Here is a 9642-nt window from a genome sequence, read left to right on the forward strand (position 1 = left end):
CATCCAATTTGAGGTGTGCTGGATGTGGGCTAGCCAGTCGGAGGTCAATGCTAGAGACAGCATAATTTGGGAGTATGGAGGAAGGGTCTCTTTCACCTGAAAATCCAAAACAATAATAACTGAGAGAGGCATTTTCCCAAGTGAGTTGTTTTTTTTAAGTGGAAATTTTTCTCCTAGCCAATACTGTCAGGAAGTCTGGAATGTCTGGAAGTCATCAGGGCAAGGATTCATGGAAGGGGCCAGCATGGCACCAGAGGGTTCAGTCTGTGGATGGCAGCAGGGACTCACTCAGTGCAAGGTCCCAATAATGCTCAGCCTCGTGCTTCTTAAAGTGCTCGTGGGTGCCGTTTTCCGTGGGGCACTGTTTGAAGTGCATGTCTCCGAATCTCCTCTCCTTTACCGTGCCTTCCCACAGCAGCACGCACTCATCTCCCTTCCTGGCTTCCTCCTCCCAAACTGATCAATGCTATCTCGTCTCCCACCAGGCCCCTGCTCATGCCACTTTATCCAGTGTAGCATGAGGCAACGGAATTTCTTCTGCGCCTTGGGGCCACCTTCCACCAGCACTACGTTGATATCTTTGTGCAGTACCACCACCCCGGTCAGGAACAACTGCCCGGCACTGGCCTCCACTTTGAATTTCTTGGCCGGATCACTCAGGTTTCAGACCCTGTACACGGACAGTTGCACCCCATGTGAGAGGTCTTCCTACAGCTTCTGAACCTTTTTGACTTTCCTCTCCTCTTTCATCAGCTTGCGGTTCACGTTGGTCACTTTGTGCACCTTCTGCCTCTTGGCCATCTGCGCTCGGACGTGGGCTTCCACCTTGGTGGGGTCCTAGATGGCATCCGTCCCCAGGACCCTCATTAGGTTGGAGATCCTGACCTTGGGCTCCAGGGGGGCCGCAAGACCCCGCATGACTTTCTCTTGCTGCTCCTTCTGCATCTCCCTCTGGGCCTGTCACCTTACCTTCTTCTGTTCTTTCTTGGTCAGGTAGACAGGCAGGGTCACCGGGGTGGTGGTGTCCAGTGGTGGGGTGAGCTGGGCAGGATGTTCCACAAGACCGCTGATGCCAAAGTATTGCCCTGCCTGGGGGCACCCTCTGGACAAGTCAAATCCATGGGGGATGATGTAGGAATCCCACCACTCGACCTCGGGGATCTCTCCTTCTTTGCCATCCCACTCGGGGGCACCGGAGCCCGGCTTGATTAGGCAGAGCCAGCCTTCCGGGCCGCCTGCGAGATCTCCACCTGCAGTTTCTCCAGCTGTGCTTTAGTACGGAGCCGCTGGGCCATCTTCTCGAATCTGCCCCTGTCATGGAACTGGAAAGCCCGTTTCTGGTGCTGGGCGGGGGCAATGGAGACCCGGGGGTCATAGAAGGCAGTCTCCATGGCCTCCGAGGACTTCTTTTTCATCCTCTGCTTTAGCTGCTCCCATTCCACAGCCCAGATGTTGGCCTTGAGTGTGGGCTCCTGGGGGGCCAGCCCGATCTTCTTGCTGGTGGCATCCACTGCGTGGCCCTGCTGGTCCAGGATGAGGGGCGCCGGTTTCAGGTCCACCTTGCAGTGTGATGGGGTGCCCCTGTGGAGGGGGGAGGTGGTGCCCACAGTGTGGGTGCTGGCCAGGCCCGCCAGGTTGACGCTTTCTCCTACTTAGACTGTGAGCCCCATTTGGGACATGATTATCTTGTATCTATCCCAGGGCTTGGCAAATAGTAAACACATAACAAATACGACAATTATTAGGTCATTCAGTGATTGACTGACCCTCCTTATAACCCCCAGCTCCATCTCCATCCTGCTTCTCTTAGCTCCAGACATTCCTCTCCCAGAATCTGGGCAGGCCCGCTCTGGGCTTCATCAGGTCTTAATGAGGGATGAGTGTTTAGCTTGTGAAGGAGAAAACTCAGTGTTCCTCTCTCTAGGGCCCAAGACTAAAGCAAATCAGATGCTGCCCCCAAGAGAGACACCCACACCCATTCCCAGCGTTTACATTCATCACCTCCATTGTCTGGGTCTGTCCGGTCCTTGGATTTAAAAAAATGTATGCTTACCAGCTGGACAGGCAGCATGGCCTAGCAGAAAGAGCAAGGAGCTGGCAGTCAAAGGATCTGGGTTCTAATTATGATTTCACCAATTGAGAAGCAACATGGCTCAGTGGAAAGAGCCTAGGCTTGGGAGTCAGAGGTCATGGGTTCTAATCCCAGCTCTGCCACTTGTCTGCTGTGTGACCTTGGGCAAGGTCTTCTCCCCCTTCTAGACTGTAAGCCCACTGTTGGGTAGGGACCGTCTCTATGCGTTGCCAACTTGTACTTCCCAAGCACTTAGTACAGTGCTCTGCACACAGTAAGCGCTCAATAAATACAATTGAATGAATGAACGAAAGTCACTCCACTTCTCTGGGCCTCAGTTCCCTCCACTGTAAAATGGGGATTAAGACTGTGAGCCCCCCGTGAGACAACCTGATCACCTTGTAATGTCCCCAGTGCTTAAAACAGTGCTTTGCACATAGTCAGTGCTTAACAAATAGCACCATTATTGTATTATTATTTACCTGCCATGTGATCTTGGGTAAGACACTTAGCTTCTCTGTGCCTCAGTTTTCTCATTTGTAAAATGGGGACTCCACACCTGTTCTCCCTCCCCCTTAGACCATGCACTTTACTGGGGACAGGGACTGTGTCCAACCTGATTGTTATTATTATTATTATTATTTTGGTTTTATGGTATTTGTTCAATGCTTACTATGTGCCCGGCACTATACTAAGCTCCGGGATAGATACAAGTTAACACAGTCAATGTCTGACATGGGGCACACAGTTTTAATTCCCATTTTTCAGATGATTATCTTGTATCTTGTAGAAGCAACATGGCTCAGTGGAAAGAGCACAGGCTTTGGAGTCAGATGTCATGGGTTCAAATCCTGGCTCTGCCACTTGTCAGCTGTGTGACTTTGGGCAAGTCACTTAACTTCTCTGTGCCTCAGTTACCTCATCTGTAAAATGGGGGTTAAGACTGTGAGCCTCACGTGGGACAACCTGATCACCTTGTAACCTCCCCAGTGTTTAGAACAGTGCTTTGAACATAATAAGAGTGCTTAGGAAATACCATCATTATTATTAGAGAAGCAGCATGGCTCAGTGGAAAGAGCATGGGCTTTGGAGTCAGAGGTCATGGGTTCAAATCCTGACTCCGCCACTTGTCAGCTGTGTGACTTTGGGCAAGTCACTTAACTTCTCTGGGACTCAGTTCCCTCATCTATAAAATGGGGATTAAGACTGTGAGCCCCCCGTGGGACAACCTCACCACCTTGTAACCTCCCCAGAGCTTAGAACAGCGCTTTGCACATAGTAAGCGCTTAATAAATGCTATCATTATTTACTATTATTATCTACACCAGTGCTTAGCACATAGTAAGTGCTGAACAAACACCACGATTGTTACTATTAGAGATACTTGCTTCTCTGACCACAGACAAAAGCAGTTCTCCCTGCTAGTCATCTCAATATATGAGGTCCTTGTGTTTGGGGGACACAGTGGGCATGTGGCTGCTTCAGCAACAAAGCACTACCCCCCTTCAAAAGCAATTCAACCACAAGTCCTACTAGTGGTAAAATACATCTAGTACTGCGGCAGTAGAGCTGGCTTTTCTGTAAGGGCCCCTTGTAAGAGACTAATTTCCATGTATTAACCCAAACCCAGTTATTTTATCAAAGTGATTTTCACCTTTAATCAGGACTTATCTTTAGATATACTATGCTAAAGGGGGAGGTGAAGGGGGTGGGTAAGAGACTCAAAAATTGGTAGACTGCACCTGCAGTTGACTGGGGCATTTCAATCAATAGTATTTACTGATCACAAACTGTGTAGTGCACTGGACATTTATTCATGGAATGAATAATTAAATGATCAGAAGTAAAATCGAACAACCAAGTGTCCTCTTCCCTTAATACTTGAGCCATCCACAGGGGCAGTTATTAAACCCCAACAAAAGAAAATTAATCATAATGGGGAGATTGTATAAAAAATAAAACATGGTGCTGATATGCATAGGAAAAAGTTCAACTGTTTTAAGTGAAAAACTCAGGCTTCTGTAGCATAATAATGATACTTTATTGAAGCAGCATGGCTTAGTGGAAACAGCACGGGTTTGGGAGGTAGAGGTCATGGGTTCTAATCCCATCTCCGCTACTTGTCAGTTGTGTGACTTTGGGCAGGTCACTTAACTCCAGTGCTTAGAACAGTGCTTTGCACATAATAAGCTCTTAATAGATGCCATAATCATCATCATCATTATCATTCTCTGGGCCTCAGTTACCACATCTGTAAAGTGGGGATTAAGACTGTGAGCCCCACGTGGGACAACCTGATAACCTTGTATCTCCCCCAGTGCTCAAACAGTGCTTGGCACATAGTAACCACTTAGCAAATACTGTTATAATCATTATGATTATTAACTTGGAGATTCAATCCCTGTTCTCCTTCCAATTTAGACTGGGGACCCCATTTGGGACCTGATTGTCCCGATTTTGCCCTAGTGTTTAGTGCAGTGCTTGGCACACTTCAGTAATTGCTTAGCAAATGCCATAATTATTATTAGTTTACCATCATAGTAAATTGTTACCATAAAGTTAAAGCAGGTTATCTATAAAATTGGGACAAAATCCCTGCCCTGCTTTCCTTTTAGACTGTGAGCCCCATGTGTGTCAAGGACTATGTCTGATCTGATAATCTCATGTCTACCACACCACGAAGCATAGTGCATGGCACATAGTGAGCACTTACCACTATGATTATTATAATCAATAACAATGATAGCACGTTTGTCAAAGACTGTAGCATGGTAGTATTATGGGATATACCTGTAGCACCTCTTGCTCATCTGTACTTTACAGGGGTGGGATGAGAATGCATGCTGTAGTTAGAAAATGACTCAAGTTTATACAAGGTAAAGTGCTACAAATAAATCTAGGGGATCATTTATGATTTTTAAAAAATATACAGATTTGCTATTTCTTCTGAAGATCATCAAAAAAAACCAATTGACAGTATTTATTGAGCATCTATTGAGAGCAAATAGCTGAAAGAGTAGAATAAAATTAACACACATGAATCCTGCCCTCAAGTAGCTTGTAATTTAATTGTTTTCAGATCTGGAGCCCTGCGAGAGAGCCAGTTCGTCTAAAACCTCTTGATGTGGCAAGCACATCGGATCTCTCTTTATGATTGTCATCATCAATGGTGTTTATTGAGTGCTTACTGGGTGTTGTACGAAGTGCGTGGGAGAGCACAATACAACAGAGCTGGTAGAAACATTCCCTTCTCACAGGGAGTTTAGTCTAGAGGATCTATTCCTCTAATTCCAAGTTTGAAACTCCTCTGGTCCCTCTTACCCTCCAGCAGCTCTTCCTTATTTTCTACCAAACCACTTCTGCAGAAACCTGGTGAGTCAAATGATGTTCTTCCCACATGCGGAAGAGCAAATGACTAGTGGTTAAGCTAGTTCTGACTTTCGGGCATAACCTGAAAACACTTCATATTTAGCTAAGGAAGCATTTTTCAATGTGTTCCCTTCCTTTAAGGCTCTGGGCAGCCACTGGAAAAATATTCCAGAGAAATGCTCTTCCTTTTTAGTATGCAGAAAGCTTTTCTTGCTCATAGTTACTTCACCTGCCAGTTGTGATTAATATGCTATTTCTTAGAATGTCTCACTTTGATTATTAATGATAATGATTTGATTTATGAGTTCTGTCCTCTGAATAATCTCAATTTTTCAAGATGTAGCTCTTGAGGTGGGGAAAAAAGTGAAGCTATTGGGAGAGATAGTAGCTCAGGTAATGGAAAAATAGTATCATTTGTGTGTAGATTCTGGTCTAATTTAATCTCTGCATTTTTTCTGTAGCAAACCGTGAAATCTAGGAGCTAGCATACAGACATTTGACATAACAAATGAGAGAGGGAAATTGCAACTCCACCTCTACTCAGCAGCTTCCTCTCTCTGTGTCATGGGGGTGGCATAGTTTGGAAATAGGGTTTCTAGATTTCTAGACCTCAAGTTAGCCCAGGCCACAACTTGTCCAGAATTCAAAGCTGATGGAATTGAGGAATCTCTCCAGCAGAGAAGATTCAAGACTGACCGGCACCATTTTGCTTCCTAGAATAAAAAACATAAAAGATTAGGGAGGCGTGCAATCCCATATAGTTCCCTTTGTGATAACTGACAATTGAAGAACTTCTTTGGAAACTCGGTGGAACTCCCAAGACTGCTTAAAAATAACGCTTCTTAAAAGGCTGAAGTTTAACAAGTCTTTCATCATTCCTGGGTATAGCTTCCTTCGCTAATTTGAAGGTAAGAAATTCAAGATGTAAAATGATACAGATGAGAGCAATCCTTATTCTTCAATATTTCTTAAACATAAATTCTCAGGTTCAGTGGCTTTGGGGAGTACAGAATTCCATGAAACACCATTTTTCTAGATAGCTGTGGTTTGGGGAGCATAATTCTGTGTGGGGGTGGTGACCGACCCATATCTTTTTTTCCTGTTTTCTTCTGGAATTGGAGGAGGAAAATAATAATCTGCTGCAAAGAGTTTATGTGGCAGCGACATTTGAAGTTACAAGAGCAAAACCTTCATCTTCCATAACGACTGTTCCCTGGACCCCCTTTTTAGGCACCTGACTCTCAACCTGTCTTTAGTTGGACAGGTGGAGTGACTTTATATCTGCAGTCTTCTCAACTCCTCCACTTTACATCTAAGAAAACTTGCAAACAGCTGGTTTTATTTTACAGAAAATGCAGGCTGAGTTTCCGGGTTGTGGGGAGGTATCCAGGGCTTTTATTTCCTTTCCTTCCCTTACCCCCAACCCCTGCTGATTTTTGGCAATGGGAGTGAGGGGCTTCATCCACTCTCTTGCCCAGGTCATCAGTGAAATAATAATAAAATCCAAAATATAAATGGCACAGCCTTGAATGCAATCTATTTTTACAGTTCCTCCAATTCCGTTTATCCATGTGATCATGAACCACTCTCAAGATTGGTCTTAGGTGACCATTTCTTTTTTTTTTTTGGTGTTCTTTTCCGCCTCTCCTCCCACCCCCTTCTCATTCTCTCACCTCCTTATGGTCAGTGGTTTAGTAAATCTCCCTGAATAATCAGCCCTCATGAAAGTGATAATCGCCTGAAACTTCTTGTGGGCAGAAATGTGACTTCTGCTTCTGATGTGCTTTCTCAAGAGCTTAGTACAGTTCATTATAACCACTAGGCACTCATAACACCTACTACTAAAAATTGACAGCTAGCACAGTACTTGGCACATAGTAAGCACTTGACACTATTATTATTATTATTTGAAAACTTATTTATCTACTGTGGAAGTGAATATGGTTAAAAGAAAACAAGATTAGGATAACAGCAAAAAAAAAAAATCTTCACTTGCTTTCTGCTTGACCCTTTTAACTTCTCTCATTTTACTGAACCAGGAAATAATAGCACTGCTTACCTCACCAGGCTATTGTGCTGGTTGTTAAATCAATTGATTAAACTCTGTCACAGATGTGTTTAATCCATACTATATCTTGTCCATCAGATGTGAAAACCCCATTATGCACCTCAGAGTTTCACAACATCCAACACGTCAAAAAGGAAAAAAAAACAGAATTATGATGTAAGAGTGTGAGAAGTGATCAATGTCAAAGTACCTTATTGGACTGCTTCCTGTCCCATAATCGAACAAGAAGAAAAACACACTGTAGACATACTTGCTATCTGTTGATGTGAAATCAAAGGAAATTTTTGAAGGGTAAATTCTCACTGCAATATACTGGGAATCAAGCCCTCGTTACACTTAATGGGGGTTGTATGCCAAGTTCCCCTGGCCTGGGGCTGAAAATTTCCCCTAAAAAGACCTGGAAGGAATTCAAGACTGCGAAGTCTTGAATAAAACTCTGCTTAATGCGTATTGTACATTTTTATTACTGTGAGATGACACGTTATAATTACTTTCTTAAATTATGTGAGAAGAGCCCAAAATACATGAAAAATGAATGATATTCCTAAAACAAAGCTACCTCAGTGCCAACGTCTCTGGAGAGAGGTGCTGAGTGGAAACCTTGTCAGAAGAGCTGGCTGGAGGAAGGTAGGAGGTGCTAGGATCCTGAGTGCCACCTGCAGCACCCTCCGGCTGGACTTGAAAAAACCTATTTGTGGTGTTTCTGGAGCTGTGGATGGATGGAAATCACTCAGAGTAGATGTCGAGAGGGATAATCATGCTCAGATGGTAGTGCAGTGTTTAAAAGATGTAGAGTTCCAGAAAAGAGCATTTGGAGAAATATTATTGTTTTGTTTAAACGCAAACCACGTCAGAGCTTGGCATCCAGGGAGGGGAAATGGGCCTGTCTTCCTCCTGATTCTCCCCCTTCCTTAGAAAAGCTTTCCAGAGCAAGTCCTCTCTCACAAATTATGCACAACGTACTTGGACCCTGTGCTTTTCATGGCTCCCTTTCCACAGGCCAAGTTTTGGGAGTTTGGTTCATTCCATCTGCAGTTTCAACGTTACGTCGGTTTAGCCACATTGAAGACAGGAGCATTTTGCCACTATCTGCATGGCATGGCATTATCTTCTAGAGGAGGATCGGATTGGCGGGCTTCTCTGCTCCCTCCCTCCACCCACCACCCTACTGATCCTGGGCTGTCTGGGCTGGGAGGAGAAGGGAGGGGGTTCAGATGCAGGTAGAGGCAGGTTTCTCTCTGCACCTCAGCAGGGCTCTTCGGAATGGCTGGGCCCCAGATGGGGGTGATACCCTGTAGGTGGAGGCTGGCTCCCTCGGTGCTTGATTGAAGATCAAAACAGGCTCTTGTTTTTGCCAACGCATTTGAGAAACAGAAACCTCAGAGTGTTGTAACGCGGAATATTTCCTTCAGCCATGTATTCAAAGGAAGGGCTGGGAGCCATTCTGCAGGAGCGTACAAAGAGACGAAGTTTGAAGGGAAACAGCTTGCGGAGTTGGGGCTGTGTACTTAGCCCTGGGATGTGAGAAACTTAAAGGAGAAGTTGGCGTTCAGCTGATGATGGAAAAATTGTTATATTGTTTACCCTGGAGGTTGTGGTTCTCATTTTTCCAACAGAGCTGTTAGTTATCAGGAAAGACTTTGGGAAGCAGTGTGGTCTAGTGGAAAGGGCCCAAGCCTAGGAGTGGGTGTGGATTCTAATCCTGGCTCCACCACTTGCCTGCTATGGGACGTGGGCAAGTCACTCAACTTATCTGTGGCTCAGTTTTCTCATACGTAAAATGGGGATTCAGTATTTGTTCTCTCTTTTTACTTACAGTCTCCCTCTAGACTGTAGGATCATTATGGGCAGAGAATGTGTCTGCTAATTCTGTTGTACTCTCCCAAGTGCTCAGTACAGTGATCTGCACATAGTAAGCGCTCAGTAAATGCCATTGCTTGATTACACTGTGAGCTCCATGTGTCCAACATTCATTCATTCAATCATATTTATTGAGCGCTGTGTGCAGAGCACTGTACTAAGCACTTGGGAAGTACAAGTCAGCATGATTACCTTGTATCTACCCCAGTGTTTAGTAGTTTGGCGCATAGTAAGCACTTAACCAGCACTAAAACAAAACAAAAATTTCCCCCAT

The 9642-nt window shown here is 44.8% G+C and overlaps 1 pseudogene; it reads right to left on the reverse strand.

Moving 5' to 3' along the window:
- Nucleotides 1–259: 259 nt before the first annotated feature.
- On the reverse strand, nucleotides 260–8951 carry LOC119920818 (annotated as a pseudogene).
- Between the last annotated feature and the right edge of the window lie 691 nt (nucleotides 8952–9642).

The sequence above is a fragment of the Tachyglossus aculeatus genome, assembly GCF_015852505.1.
Source record: "Tachyglossus aculeatus isolate mTacAcu1 chromosome 12 unlocalized genomic scaffold, mTacAcu1.pri SUPER_6_unloc_1, whole genome shotgun sequence".
NCBI classification, from domain to species: domain Eukaryota; kingdom Metazoa; phylum Chordata; class Mammalia; order Monotremata; family Tachyglossidae; genus Tachyglossus; species Tachyglossus aculeatus.